This window comes from Triturus cristatus, chromosome 4_2, assembly GCF_964204655.1.
Source record: "Triturus cristatus chromosome 4_2, aTriCri1.1, whole genome shotgun sequence".
In the NCBI taxonomy this organism is placed as follows: Eukaryota; Metazoa; Chordata; class Amphibia; order Caudata; family Salamandridae; genus Triturus; species Triturus cristatus.
The window spans coordinates 790092334-790108463 of record NC_140586.1 but is presented as its reverse complement, the minus strand read 5'-3'; the positions used below and the strand labels follow the sequence as shown (position 1 = coordinate 790108463).

The window sequence follows — 16130 nt, the reverse complement described above, 5'->3', positions numbered from 1 at the left end:
CTCCTGTATGAATAGTAAAAATGGTCAACAAGAAAAACACCACAAGAAGCATTCTTTATCGGTCATTGTAATAAACTGTAAACTTATATGCACAGTATTTAAGTATCAAGCAGAATTTTAAGAACTCTTAATCTTTTTTTGTCTCATATACATATTCAACTCTCACGTAATGCCCAAATGGACATCATAGAGGGTCTTCTGAGTCAATCAGTCTTCCACTACTAGAAATCCAGCCATGATCATTGAGTGGAAAAGTTCTATTTATATTATGTATTGTACTTATAATAGTGGTTAAATATAATGTGCTGTACAGAGCAAAGAATAAATAAACAAAACTGAAACCCTAAAGGAGATAATAAAAACAGAGATTAAAACTGCTTTTAGTCACATGTTCATGACTGGTTTGATAATTTGGGTAATGTTTAAAAGTGGAAAAGCTTGATGCACCCCTAATATTTACTGTGAGGTTGTTCCACAGGTTTGGCTCAAAGATAAACTATCACTGTCCAAGCCAATAGGTCTTGTCAATGCTTTTTGCTGATGCGGTTCAGCATTTTCAGCATTAGCAAAAGAAAAATGGTTATTGCATTTGCTGAACAAAAAGAAGGAGCCCCAGTGTGATGATGTAAACGTATGTGCATGCATCATCACAAGTGTGCGTATAAGACACAACACCATGATGCTCATTTTGTTTGCAAGGACATATTTTGTGTGTCACAAAAGTGCAAAAACCCCAAGCTGCACAAAGAGTAGCCATTCGAAATCTGGTCATTTGTGTTGTTTCTGTGATCTCATACTAAAGTTTTGCCATATATGCCATGTAGTTACACAGTACAGCATAATGGTGTAATTTAGGAAATTTCACTTAACTATCCTATCATGAAATTACCAAAATAAGGTGAGATTATGCATCGTAATGGGAATTTTGCCGGGACCTAGATATAACCAGAAGCAATGCGGATCAAGTGCAGACCCACACTAAGCAGAACACAAATACCAAGTCTTAGGAGAATGATGGCACCCAGGGGAAGCAAGTGGCAGACTAGTCTTCCCCCGGGGTGATGTGTACTGAGAAACAGGACATGGGTAGGGATAGGTAGATATAGGGGGAAAATGGGAAGTATTTAGTTAAGGGGCATAAAAGAGTCAGGAAAGGCGTATACTGCCTCTTCTGGACTCTGCATCACCGGGGGGTGGGGGGGTGAGGGGGGATGGAATACGTTTAAAAGTTTGTCCTGTTGCTGGGCCCGGTTTCCACTCCACAGGGCCTGTGAGGTTTTCACCTACCTCTTTCTGCATTGATCCACAGCAGGCATCGGTGACATTCTGGGCAGGTGGCAACACTGCATGCCTCTGAGCATGGGCATGGCCTTGCCGACCGCCACAGAGGTACACTCTCGGTGCAGCCGGACATCAGGATCTGTTTGTTGTGTCGGGCACTAGGCCCGCATGATTGTAATAATGACACACACACACTAGGTAGTGGGGTACTGTATCTGGCCACGAGCACGTGCACCCGGGCCCTTTCATTAACAGGCTCACGTCACTCGTGACGCCTGTGATGGATGGGTGTGGGGTACATGTGTGCCCACTCCCCCAAGGGAGTGGTTACCAAACTCTGTGTCTGCTAAGACACTAGAACATGTCCAGCAGGACACAACATTCCTCCCAAAATTTTTAAGAAAACAAAATAATCACTAGTCAAACCGGTAGGGGTAAATAACAATTAACTACACACCACAGGGTCCATCAGCTTCTCGTGTCAGGCAGCAGAAAGACAGCATACAGGGGCTGGTGATTCTGACTGCTGCAGGACAATCCTGGCGGGCCCTCATAATTTAACCTGAGTTGTTCAGGACCCCAACACTGGCTTGGAGACATCAGCTGCACTCTCGTAACATACCAGTGAACACATGTCTTTAGGTCTGAGGTGGCTCCCATTTGCAGACGTTGAGGATGCTCTGTGGTGGGGATCTAACAGTTCATTAAACAGGGTGCGTCACGAGCATGCTTGGAGTCCATGTGAAAGTTCACGAAATTGTTGCTGGATCGACTGAAATCTCTGTGAGACAATTTTGCTGTATCCGGTAACCTGTCGGTGGAGCAATGTCTCTTCCAACCCTCCCGCCTGGGGAGGCCCTTTGTTGGGTTTGCCATGGGACTGCGTGTGTGCCGACTAGGGACAGCTGCAAAACCACCGAGGAGCCAGCACCTAGTCGCTCGCACAAACCTCAGGGATGGATGAGTCTTGGGCAAGACATGCTCTCGCTGCTGCAGTTCAGGTGTAAACCAGGTTAGCAGGTAGCCTCTGGGTCTTCTTGTCGGCTGGCTTAACAACGGTGTAGGACTCTAGTCCATTGGTACTCGAGATAGTAGTCTTTGATGCATTTGACAAGGACTGACATGGTGGCATTGCCAGCTGTGTGGTGAATCTGGACAACAGTTGGTGATGACTTGCCTTAATGGTTGCAGGCCTTCAGTCTTGAGTCAATCACCTGAGGCAGGGGGTGGCCAGGTGCCTCCATTTCCATTGGGGAGGCAATTACAGCTGTGTACTTGGACTTCTTGGGCAACTAGGACGTTGATGAACACGCTGAGAACATGAGGGATGAGACTCTGTTCGCACAGGCTTGCGGCTTACTCTCAGTCTCCCGCTGGGCAGTTGCCAGTTCATTCTCTGGTTGTCACCCCTTCACTGGCTGTTAATGTGTTGGGATTTGCTCCGTTTATAGTTTGGGTTCTCTTCATCGTCCGACCTCCCCTTCTGAACTTGGTTGTTTGTCTGATTCTTAGTGTAGACCCTCTGGTCACACTTCCACGTTTCTCGCTGAATGAGGTGATCTGCCCATGGCAATGATGATGTGGTTGCCATGGTACCTGGACAACAGGTGTTAACGATCTTCTGTGAGAGGAGGATTCTGGATGGACTTTGCAGCTACAGGTCTCTGCCTTGCTGAGGCTGTTCCTTCACCCATGGCATCTGCGGTCAGGAGCAGGGATGCCGTCTGACTTCGACTGCCTACGCTCGGGATGGACGGTTGCACTGTGAAGCGTTGGGGGGGGCGGATCGCGCTTACTGTGGCTTACATTCGGTTCTCCCATGGGGCTGTCTCCAGGGACGTCAGTTCACGTTGGTGGCTGTCTGGTGTCTCTGGGTGTGCTTTTGACTTGTGGTGCTACAAGTCCTCGTGCTTCTCTTCTTGTTTTCCTTAGCGCACCTGTGTTTGTCCAGCTCTTCCTGGTGACAGGATTGTCACTCTTCTTTGCGATTCTTTTTCCGGGTGCAGTCGCATACACTTTGTCCCAAAAACGCCAACAGGGCCTATCAGCTTCAATGGTCTCATGGACTTCCGTCGCTCTTCTATGCTGGGTGGCGGACAGCCACTTGTCTCGTGTGCTCCCTCTTCAGGCAGCTTCTTGAAGCTCCTACTCCGGGTGTTCCCTCTTCTGGGAAGGGCTTCCACAGGCAGTAGGGAGCTGTGGTAGTGGCTGGCCACTTGGAGTGTGGGACTCTACTCTTGCCTGTCTTGGGTCACCGGCGACTTGGGGTGCTTGTACAGTGCACTTTCTTTATTAGGGCAGTGGGTATCGCCGTCTGGCTTTTTTCTTCAGTACGTGGCACTGCCTCTTTTACAACTGTGCTTGGGAGACAGGGAACAGCTCACTTTTGTAGTTTTTTTCTCGTTGTGTGGTCTCTTCTCTTGGGACAGTACCCAGCAGTACCCAGCAAGGCTTCACAGGGGAAACAGATCTCTGGATGCAGGCAGTGGCAGCAGAACTTGCAGGCTTTAACAGGCTCTGTCGAAAGGCTCTTGCTTTGCGTAAGTGAGAGTGCTCTTGGCTAACTCCCTGTATGCTTGCTTGTTCTTTCCTGCAGTGGTGGCGTTCCACGGTGCTCTCCTTGTGAACTCTCTCTCTGCTGTCTGGATGAGCGCAGAGGGGTCTCCTTCATAGTCTCTGTATTCTAGGCCAGGTGCTATTCATGCCATTAACCTGTTTGTTGAGAGTCTGTGCGGAAGGAGAACGTGGCCTTCAGTTAAGGTTTGCTTCTTCATTTAGAATGATACATTCTACTGGTGTCACCCACGCCGGGCGGAGGCATGAGCTGGGATCCTCTCAGCCAGGCTCTCTCAGTATCCTCTCTCCTAGGTGCAAGCCGTACTCTCAGCAACGTGGTGGGCTGACAGTGTTCTGGTGCGCGCTGGCATGTAATGCTACGCCCTGGAAAACAATTGCGGGAAGGTCAGTTCCTGCCTGGTGGCCTCCTATTTTGTTGGGCCAGGTGTCGCCTCTCTCTCCACCGGACAAATTGCGCTCTACTTTGCCATGGCTGTGTGGTTAGCCCTTCTCTCTTCCATTATTTCCCTTTTATCCTATATAGCCGTGTGTTCCGGCTGCATTTGCTCGGGCCGAGTGCATTTTGACAAGTGACCACCAGGTGGCACTGTAGCCAATCTACTGCGGCCCTGGCAGCTCTCCTAATGTTGTTGGCCCTGCTGCAGAGACGTGCGCAGCAACTCTCACCTGCGGGCACTGCAGATTTGGGTGCAGGGCCTCTCAGTGCTGGCGCGGCGCCGCGACTGACCTCTCATCCCCCCAGCACCCACTCCATGGTCTCTTGGATTCCCTGCTAAGGGAGAGGTCGCAAGGGCATTGGCAGGCTCTTTGTTGGTGCCGGGCGATACTCGGTTTTTCGTTTGGCCTTGCTCTTGCCACCAAGTGTGAGGGGTATAGGGCAGTGCTTGAAATGGAAAAATAGAAGTGCGGGTACTCTGTAACAGAGTATCTGCTTGTTTCCGAGAAGTGCTGGTACTCTCCAATTAAAAGTATTACATTATTCTTGAGAAGTGCAGGTACTCTCCCTCTCAAAATAAAAAAGTGCCGGTACTCAGTACCCATTTAAAGCACTGGTATAGGGCACACTTTCCTTGCGGCTGTTATTGCCTGGAGATTAACGCTGCAGCAAGCCTCGTGCAGACGGCAGCCCTGTCAATGGGATGGCGGTACTGCTAGCAGGTAAGGAGTTTACTGGTTCTTTGCTTTCCGGTTCTTTGCTTTCTAAACCACTTTTCCTCATGCCGAAAAGCCACACTAATCACTCTGGCAGGGGGGCAGCGCTACACACCTCACCCGTGGGGCGGGGGTCAGGGCGCGTTCTCTGTCGGTTTCTCACATCTCTCCACTACCCTGCCCGCTGAATACTGCAGTCCCTCAGCAGGCGGACGGTAGCAGGTGGCCTCTCTTTTTTCACAGCGAGGAGGTGGTTCCCATATTCTAGGGGCAGTGTGCCAACAACCACGGGCAGGCTGCAGAGACAATGTAGATTGTGATGTCCCCCTCAATCACGGAGAACTGCGAGACGGCAAGGCATGGGGTCAGACCCCGTCGTCGCCAATGTTGTGTTGGGCCCTAGGCCCACATGATTATAATAACGACACACACCAGGTAGTGGGGTACTGTATCAGGCCACGAGCACTTGCACCGGGGCCCTTTTATTAACAGACTCACATCACTCGTGACGCCTGTGATGGATGGGTGTGGGGTGCATGTGTGCCCACTCCCCCAAGGGAGTGGTTACCAAACTCTGTGTCGGCTGAGACACTAGAACGTGTCCAGCAGGACACAACACTGTTGAGGCCAGAGGTGCTAGAAGAGGCGTGGGTGGGGTTCACGCCTGACACGGTCCACATCGGGCAGTGTAGCCGCTGTCGTCGTGGCATGCCTCTCTGATAACGGGAGGGGGAAGACAGTGCAGCATGGGTGGGGCAGGAGCGGAAGCACTCCGATGATGCACTCAGTGCGGGAGGAGGCGCTGTAGCCTTGAGGCCTGGTTACAGGCCCCGGTCTCCCCTGATCCTCGGGACGACGTGGAGGTGCAGAGGAGATTGTCAGCATGCCCACGTGAGACAGCGGGTATGGTAGGAAAGGATGATGTCAGGGGGGAGGGAGCAGGGGGCACTGTATCAAACGGCAGTGCAGCCCCAGAACAGGAGAACCAGGTTGGGCTGAGGAACAAGGGCCCTGCCAACAAAAAAATGAAAGGTTCAGAGGACGTAGCCTCTGGGAGATGTGAGGCCATTGGTGACGGGGCTACATCTCGGGATGCAGCAGCACCAGGAGACAGTGGACAGTCGGGGACAGGGTCTCAGGCCAGCAGGTTTGTGGGAGTGGATATAGAGGCGCAGATACCAGAACAGCGCCGACTGGTCTACGAGACCGAGTAACGCAGGGCACCTATGTGCCGGGCTCAAGAGGCGACTGTTGAGCAGGCAAAAGCAAGAAAAGTTGGCACAGGGGTGTTCGGCAATGAGGATGGTGCTGGTGGGGTGGGCGTGGGCCGCTGGATATGGATGCTAGCAGGGGGTTCCCAGGGTGAGGATAGGCAGCCAGCTTTTGCGAATCATGGGCCCGGTGATGTACAGGACCCTCCTGTTTGGGGCAGCCAGGAAGGGGAGGGCCAGGCAAGGTCTGTAATGGAGGCTGACAAACAGACAGCAGTGCCAGCGGGGCACATGACGACCCGAGACGTTGGTCGAGAGAGGTTGTCCGCAGCAGCTACCCCTACACCGAGGGATTTTGCACCTCGACACACTCAGACCAGGGGCTGAAAGCAGAATGTTAATGCATATATGTGGATCAGGGTAGTCGGGGAACAACAGGTCGAGTGCGATGAGGTTGAATGTGGGGATGCTTTGGTTTGGATTATGAGAGTGACGATTGGGAGGAAGGCGAGTTGTGTGAGGAGGATGTGGAGATGCCGGATGCTCGTAGTGCGGGCAAAGTGCGCGCAACATGTACGTCAGTTGATGTCGCCAGGGCCAAGACAAAGAATTGAGACGGTGAATGCCGGAAGGAGAAAGGAGGAGTCGAGCCATTGTCTTCAGGTACAGGAATTGTGGTCTGTGTGGTGTTCCGGGGAGCGGCAGAAGGGAGCGCCGGTCTGTGGGGTGGGCTACAGGGTGGTCATGGAAGAGAAGAGCAAGGTAAAATGAGTCTTGAAAGGTAAGGAATTATGCATACCCGGGGGCGGGTAGAAGGCTACTGAAGGGAAAAGGTGCCAGTTGGAAAGCTCAAAAGACTCTGATGGTGTAAAAGGTGATGAGGATTCGGAGGATGATAAAAACAAGAAGTGACTGCAATACATGGGGCTGACAATGCTGCTAGGGTCCCATTTGTCCGACAAGACAAAAAACAGAATATGGAAGCACAAATACATAGATGTCTTCAAACTCCTGCATAGGGACAATCTGGCTAAAGAGGGATCTACGGAGGAGGAATGGGACCTCACTAGACAGCCCAGGGTACTGATTAACTTGGAGAACAGGACACAGGCTTTCCTGATCTATGTGAGCATATATTGTGAGAGGCACGGGGACAAAGTGATAGCCTTGTTCAAGTATATGGGCATAATTAGGGAGGCACAGATGCCTTTCGGGGGTTTCCATGGCTTAGTTACGATGAGGTATTCTGTGCAAGGGGGAGCCTAAACCTGGACAAACCCTGGGGGGAAGTGGACTCTGAACTGTGGATGCAGTGGATGTCATCCACTTAGTCCGCAACTTCCAGACACATGGCTAGCATCTTACCCATTACGTATAGGCCTTTTCTAGCTTAAGCCCGCCCCTCAGTGGGAGGGTTACATGCCAAAACTAGCAGGTCCAATGTTGGGGCGTGTTGGAATCATAACAAGAGGTCCTGTTCGCAGTGTCACATCGCACGTGCAAGTTCAAGCACGAGTGTTCCAAATGTGGGGGGAGACATCCCATTACCCAGCCGAACAGTGGAAAGTGTCCCGGGGAGGGGTCAACAGGGGACCCTGGGGAAAAAGGCAACTACTCCCATTAATGTTTATGCCTTATGGCCTTCACTTGTTATCTATCTGGTGCGGGGGAGGCTTTGCAGTTTGAGTGGGGTTTCATGGAGGGTTTTCGGATTGGACACAAGGGCTGGCCACTTGCAATCAGCAAAAGAGTTTCCAGATGTGGTGGTATCGAAGCTAGCCTAGGAGGTGGCGGAGGGGAGGATAGCAGGGCCTTATACCGAGTGTCGCATTGCGGACTTAATTGTGTCTCCTCTAGGGGTGGTGCCTAAGAAAGTGGAAGGGGAATTTTAGCTCATTCCTCAATTGTTCATGGCCTGAGGGGTATCAGTAAATGACTACATTGCAGATGACGATTTTAGAGTGCTATATGAGTCAGTGGATGATGCGGTGGGTCTGGTGCTAAAGTGTGGTCGGCGATCCAAGTTGGTGAAATGTGACAACAAATCGGTGTTTCGGTTTCTACCGATTTACCCCGAGGATTTTCTGTTGTTGGGCATGCAATTTGAGGGGCTCTCTCTGTTGACAAGGTGTTGCAGTTGATGCATGGTGTGCCATCTCCTGTGCACTGTTCGAAGCTTTCAGGACCTTTCAACAATGGGTTTTCACAAAATATAGTGGTCATCAGGAGGTGTCACACTATTTGGATGATTTTCTGTTGGTGGGACAGAAAAACTCACGTGAGTGTCTGAGGGCACTGCAACATTTCCAGAAGATGGCCGATTTCTTTGGGGTGCCCTTGGTGCCTGAAAAGACAGAGGGTTTCCTTGGGGTGTTGACTCTTCTGGGCATTGAGCTGGATACGGTACTGATGGTGGGAAGACTGCCACGAGCTAAGGTGATGGATATTCAAGGTTTCTTGCTGGAGGTGATGGGTGAGCACAAGATTAAACTCCGGAAGGTGCAGAAGTTGCTTGGGCTTTTTAATTTTGTTTGCCGTGTGGTGCGGGAGAGACAGACTTATCCGGGGTGACCTTGCCGCATCACAAGTTGAGGATCTCCATGGTAGTCAAGACGGACTTGAGGCTGTGGAGGAAATTTCGGTAGGATTTCAATGGAGTGCACATGTACTTCATGGTTGAGAACACGGTCTGGCAGCTTCAGATATTTTTGGATGCGGCAGGTGCACACGACTTTGGTCTGTTTTGATACGGACACTGGTGTGCCGAGTGGTGGCCTGAACGATGGTTGCCTTTTTAGAGTTCTTCCCTTTGCTGCTTGCATTGCGGGTGTAAGGGGGAAACTTGCGAACAAGACAGTGCTGTTAAATGTTAAGAACATGATGGTGGTGGAGCTGGTTAATAGACAAAGGGTCAGGGACATCCAGCTGCTGAGATTGTTGAGAAGTTCCATGCGGACTTGTCTGAACATTGTTTTCAAGGCTAAGCATATCCCAGGTGTACAGAAATACATTGTGGTTTCTTTATCTTGTTCACAGTGGCTTTGCTCCCGCATCCTGGCACCCAGAGAGGATGCTGTTAAGGCGCCGCTGCCGGAGGACATTTGGATGCTAGGCGATTTAGGGTTGTGAGTCTGGTTGAGGGATCGTTGTCCGAATCCATCAGGAAGAGTTACAGGTTGGCGTGAAGCGAGTTCTGGTCTTTCGAAGGAAATACAAGGTGCTGCTGGGAGCTGGATCGGGAGGACGCAAAAAGGAGGGTGTTATGTTTTTTCTATTTTGTATTGACAAGGGTCTATTGCCCACCACTATTGGGAGCAAGTTGGCAGGGTTTTCCATTTTACCGCAAACTGCATTGAGGTTTTGACCCTGTTGTGGTTGAGATGTTAGATCGGATATCGAAATTTTGGGGCACAAAATGGCGTGGGTGGGGAGACTGGCACCGCGGGAGGCTATCACGTTTGAATTGTAGGGGCATTTGTTGGCGGTTTTACCTTCCTGTTGCATTTGAGGTGGCTGTTTAACATCTCTGTATGGTATAGATGTTTTTGGGGGGGATGTGGGGCTATTGCATGATGAGGTGCGCCATGATCCAGGGTGCCTGGGTATTTGGTTGTGCCTCTCGAATACCGACCAACGGGGTAGGGGGAGATGCGTATAGTTGTGTGAATGGAAGAGTACTGTGGTGTGTGCGGTAAGGGAATGGAAGCGTTTTCAGGTATGGCCTGGGCGATGTTACAATGAGGTTTTTTGTCATGAAGAGGGCAGGACCGTGTCTGCTTTTCAGCTATTGTCAGTGCGTGTGCATGGGGTTGCAATGGCTGGTGAAAAACCTCTCTGCCTTTGGGACACACTCTTTTTGGATAGGGGCAGTGACTATGGCGGCAAGTCTGGGGTGGAACTGGGATCAGATACTCAGGATCAGCAGGTTGAGGTCACGATACTGCGACCAGTATGTGAGGAAATAAATATGTTTTGCCCTTAGCCAGGTCAGGAGGGGGGGTTTGGACAGTGGTCAGTGTGGGCGCCAGACCTAATGCCTTTCTTTTTCAATCTAGCTTGCGTGAGCAGTCCAGGGACCAAGACGGTGACCTGGCATATGGGACATTCCTTTGTGCACTGGGCATCGAAGCATGCTGACCAACAAATATACGGAAGGTGGGGCAAATGCAATGGGGTAATTTGCGGCCTTGGTTGACTAAATTGGCTCCGCAAAGGGATTGCCCTGATATGCTTTTATTTCATCTGGGGAAAAACAATCTTGTGCACTTATCTGGTTTGACACTTATATAACATATGCAGTGGGATCTTGAAGCAATCAAAAGGAACGTTGCTGGGACTGGATTGTGTGGCCTGAATTTGTGCCACGCCGGGTCTGGCGGGGGGCTGTAAGGCATGCAGCGATTGATAAAGCTTGCCGCAGCTCAATAGAGCAATGAGAGTTTTTTGCATGAGGATGGGCGTCATGGTAATTAGGAAGAGTAGGCCTGTTTGTTTCATGATGCCAGTGTGCATCTGTCTCGCATGTGAAATGCATACTACATGATAGAGTTAGTGATGTGGTGAGCCGTTTGTGGCACAAAGAGTATATGGTGCAGGTGAGATCACCGTTGAGAAGTTGCTGGTTGTGTTCGAGGCAGAAAAACGCCATCTGGGATTTATTCTGGATGTAGCTAGTTTTGGGGGGTTGGAGAGTCACATTATAGCTTATCGACACCCTCGGGGGAGGGGAGAAGAACAAAGTACAGGTTAAAAACTCAGTATGTGGTATGTTGTCGAGTGAAGAGAGAGTTCAGGGGAGGATGTTGTTTGGGAATGGAAGTTGGTGTGAGGCGTGAGTGGGTGCAGGATGTATGGGGAAGTTCTGTATTTGTAAAGTTGATGTTATTTGTTGATTAAAGTTCAGTAAGTTTGCAACCATGTCCTAATGAATGGCTTTTATGCTAATCACGGGTTATACGGGTCATAAGTGTTTTGTTGCTGTACGAGCTGACGGCTATCCCTGTACAATCATGGGGAGTGGTCTAAAGTGCAAAGCCATATTGTAAGAGCAGCGTGCTTTTGGCTCAGTGGATGCCTGGAAAGCAATTCAACAAGCACTGGCACAGCCAAATTAAAATTAACCTGCCACCAGATAGCAAGCGTCAACGAGGGGCACATACTGCACTGCGGGAGTGAGGAGGGAACTTTCAATCAATCAATCATAGCATTTGTAAAGCGCACTACTTACCCGTGAGGGTCTCAAGGCGCTAAGGGGTGGGGAATGCTGCTACTGTTCGTAGAGCCAGGTCTTGAGGAGTTTTCTGAAGGTCAGTAGGTCTGGAGTCTGCCGTAGGCGGATGGGGAGGGTTTTCCATGTCTTGGTGGCGAGGTAGGAGAATGATCTGCCGCCGGCGGTCACTATTCGGATGCGGGGGATAGTGACGAGGGTGCGCTCGGTGGAGCGGAGCTGGCAGGTGGGGGTGTAGAATAGGCCTGGGCAAAAATTTCGTTCCGTTCGCGGAAATTGCGATAATTTGGCATTTTTGCGTTCCGCGGAGAGCGCGAAAATGTCAAAAATTCCGGTTTCCGCAGCTTGGCGATAATTTGTTTCTTGCTCGCGCTGTAAAATGATACATTCTCGCGCGCGCGCGATCGCCTTACCTGAATCCCTGCGTTCGCCGACAAGTTTTCTTGATCCGGTCGCGTTCTCCATGAGATGTTGTATTGTTTTTAGCCATTTGCGCTGTCTCGCGACAGTTCGCGCCCGCAGTGACGTCATGCGTCGCGCGATCACGTCTTTCTTCTCGCGATCATGCACCGCGAGAACAACTCAAAACAAGATGGCCGCGCCCGCAAGCAACCACATGGGTAAGTTGGCGACCCGCAACCATGCAGAAAATCTCGCGAACATGCCGGAAAAAAACTTCCGCATCTTCGCGATATTTCTGCTTGTTTGCGATAATTTTAAACATTCTCGCGATAATTTGCGAAGGTTAATTCCGCAAATTCCGCCCACCCCTAGTGTAGAAGCTGAGTCGACTGTTGAGGTACGCTGGTCCAGTGTTGTGGAGAACCTTGTGTGCGTGGGTGAGGAGCTTGAAGGTTATCCTCTTGTTGACAGGGAGCCAGTGCAGGTCTCTCAGGTGGGGTGTGATGTGGCTGTCGCGAGGGAGGTCGAGGATCAGGCGTGCAGAGGCGTTCTGGATGCGTTGAAGCCGTCTCAGGAGTTTAGCCGAGGCTTCTGCATAGAGGGCGTTTCTGTAGTCCAGTCTGCTGATGAGGGTCTGGCTGACTGTTCTTCTTGTTTCGGTGAGGATCCACTTGTAGATCCTGCGGAGCATGCAGAAGGTGTTTAAGCAGGAGGAAGACACGGCGTTGACTTGGTTCGTCAATGAGAGGGTGGAGTCGAGGATGACCCCTAGGTTGCGTGCGTGGTCGGTGGGTGTTGGAGCTGTTCCTAGTGTGGTCGGCCACCAGGAGTCATCCCCGGCCGAGGGGGTGGATCCGACGATAAGGACCTCCGTCTTGTCCGAGTTCAGCGTCAGTCGGCTGTTCCTCATCCATTCGGCGACAGCCTTCATTCCTTCATGGAGTTTGGTTTTGGCAGTGTGGGGGTCCTTGGTGAGGGAGAGGATCAGCTGGGTGTCATCGGCGTACGAGATGATGTTGAGGTCGTGCAGTCATGCGACGTGGGCGAGCGGTGCCATGTAGATGTTGAACAGCATTGGGCTGAGGGATGAGCCCTGGGGTACGCCACAGATGATCTTGGTGGCTTCGGAGCAGAAGGGAGGCGGACGCTCTGTGTTCTGCCGGAGAGAAAGGAGGAGGTCCAGTCCAGGGCCTTCTCTTGGATCCCGGCGTCATGGAAGCGTGTTCATAGTGTGCAGTGGCAGACCGTGTTGAAGGCAGCTGACAGGTCCAGGAGGTCCTTGGGGTCCGCCCTGGGTTTCTTGAGTAAGGCGTTGATCTCGGTGTGCTTCCAGCTCTCCGGGAAGGTTGCTGTCTCAAAGGAGCTGTTGATTGCTTTTCGGAGATGGGGTGCGATGGTGGTGCTGACTTTTTTGAAGATGTGGTGTGGGCAAGGGTCTGATGGGGATCCGGAGTGGACAGTGGTCATGATCTTGATGGTGTCGTCATTGTTGATGTTGGTCCAGGAGAGCACGCGGTTGGTGTGGATGGTGGTCGTGGCGGCGGAGGTCTCAGTGGTTGCCGGGGCGGTCGTGGCGTTGAAGCGGTCATGGACTTTGGGGTGGTTGAGAGCTAAAGTGGCAACAGGAATAAAGGGGCAGCATAGAGGGCAGTTTAAAGTGGGGACTAACTAGAGGGGAAATGAGTGACAGGTTGGAAAGAACCCATAACAGTCAGCTACAAGAATTGTGATGAATCTGAAGAGGTGTGCCAACATATTTAAGAATACCAACATCGAGAGGGGTACAGAAATTAATAAGGGAGACAACAATGTTTCGAAGCAATAGTTCCACATAAGAAAAAACAGAAAAAAAGATTTTATTTTACTGGGGTTATCCATTTTGAAGACAGAAGAGTTCAGATGAGGAAGTATAGGAGAAGATCAAATGCAGAGCTAAGGCTATGATGTAAGGTAGAAAACGGTAGATGGGAAGGTGTAAAAAAAAAAGATTACAGGAGGACTAGTAATACGTGATGAAGAAGAGTTTTGAACTGAGGACATCCATGCCACCATGGCAGAAAGACAGGTAGAAACACCCACGTTTGAAAGATGGTGAAGAAAGAATAAAAGGGAAAGAACATGAGGGAGTCACCCACAAAGAAGGAAGACTCAAACGTAAAATAAGATACGTTGGATAACAAAGGAGTAGTATAAAAAGGAAAACGTCGCCAGGAGACAGTCCTGGGCAATTTCAGAATGCACAGAGAAAACAGCCCACTTAGAATCTTTCCCAGAAACTGAAGAAGATAATGACTGAAACGAGCCTTCTTCAGACCCAGTGACGTCTAACAAGGAAGGAGACTTCAGAGGAGTAAGATGAGAGGGCTGCATAAAAGAGGCACATGAAAAAGAAAATACATGTTAGACAAATATGGGAACGGGGGAAATAGAACTGAAGTTGTGGAGTCCAGTGATGGTTGTGTAGGCAGAGGAAGGAAAACAGATTTGTGGGTCGCAGGGAACACAACAGAAGTGAGTGAGGCATTGAATAGTAAAGAGAGACCTAAAGAAGAAAATACTGAAAACAGAATTTCCTGTAGTCGATAGTACTATATCAGCCAAAGAAGCCGGAGGTTTGGCACAGACTAAGAAAGTTCATGGAGGTGAAACCCTTTCTTATATAGTGAACTTTGACATTTTTATTCAAATCAGCCCCACCAACTATCTGAGTGGGGAAAATACTGTACCCCAGAGTCTCAAATATTCTATCTCATTTTACTTGTACCTAAGGCAGACTTTAGTTGGTCTAATATTCCAATTGCAACTTTTCACTGTTGCATATTACACACCCATGTGTAACGCTGTTTTTATATTTAGAGCTGATAACATCTTTCCACAAGTGCTGAAAATAACTCATGGATGAAGTGTAGCTATCATTAGTACAGAAAGTGCAGTTACACCATCGCCCTAGAGTGTGAGAGGCCTACTGCAGTCAAATGATGGATGGGTTTTTTCTATGCAACCAGGGTCCGTTCTCCTTACTTGGATTAAACCTCATGGTATGTTTGCGTCCCTGCTTTCAGTGGATGCTCATAACAATAACTGGGCGAGTATAGCATATGTATCAGTAATTTAACTCTGTGGTGCTTATTTCATCAACTTTTGATAGATTCCTGGAGAGTGGACTAAATTCACATCATTTCATTTGCAGTAAGTACGCAGAATTCCCAAAACTGTGCAAAGTTATGCAAAATTTTGGTCCGGCATTTTGCACTATTTTTAGCACGAACGTGTGCTTGCGTCTTCTGTTCACTGTGCTTTTGGTCCAACCTGAGAAGTGCTACAGGGAGATTTTGTGCACCAAACTGCGGGAACTACAAGGTGTGAGCAGCTACAGTGTAGGCCTTGATATGCACTGTGTAAAGGGCTGAGTGCAGTGGGACAGGATGAGTTTAAGGTCATAGTGGTGTTTGGCAGTCTGTGGTTATAAATATAATGGCATTGAGTAGGTCACTAGAACAGTGCAGTTACCACATTATCTGATATCTTGGGTAGGAGTTTGCAGTGCTCCCTGTGACAACTAATATGTGCTCAGTTACATACATTACATGGAAGCGCCAAATATTTTTGGTGTGCGATAATTTGCAACAAGATGCTTTTAGTATCACATTATATATTTGAACTTGGTTTGCTGTTTGGTTCAATTTCCTTCTGCGGCAGGCTGTTCTGTTTTGCACCAGACAAAATTCAGTGTTCGTATTTTGGTTGTTGCAAGTGGAAATCAGTCTGGTAGGTGATATGAAAAAAGACCACTTAGCTCATTTAATTCGGCCAGTACTAATTAAAATATTGCCACAATATATCTTGGGTGACATTTTCTCATCGAGGCAGACCCCTCAAAGATCGGTAGCAACATGATTCTAAAAATGAAATGGAGAGTTGTAGCAGAACCCCTTGAAATATACCTGCAGATACACGCGCATTTTAATTACTCAAATTAATTTTACATCAAGTTAAAAAAAAATACAGAAACTTTTCAATTAAATTCATCATGATGAGCATAGTTCCAATTAAGAGATTTGCTGTGTCCATTAAATAGATATCTTGGAGGTTTTGCACTGTTACAAATTTGCTGCGTTGATTAGTTTGCGCCCGATTCACAAAAGTAATCTGGGAAAAAATCCTAACTTTAATTTTGGTATTCACAGAAGGCATTTAGGAGTACTAAAGTTAGGATTTTGTCTCAGTTAATCTTAAAATTTGGTCTCAAGTTAAATTTAAGTTTAACTGAGACAAAATCC

At 49.2% G+C, this 16130-nt stretch overlaps 1 protein-coding gene across 1 annotated transcript in view; it reads right to left on the bottom strand.

The window, feature by feature from the left end:
* Window positions 1-16130, bottom strand: part of LOC146835053 (vitamin D3 hydroxylase-associated protein-like) — a 411367-nt gene that overhangs the window by 234745 nt on the left and 160492 nt on the right. The gene's annotated exons all lie outside the window — the stretch shown is intronic.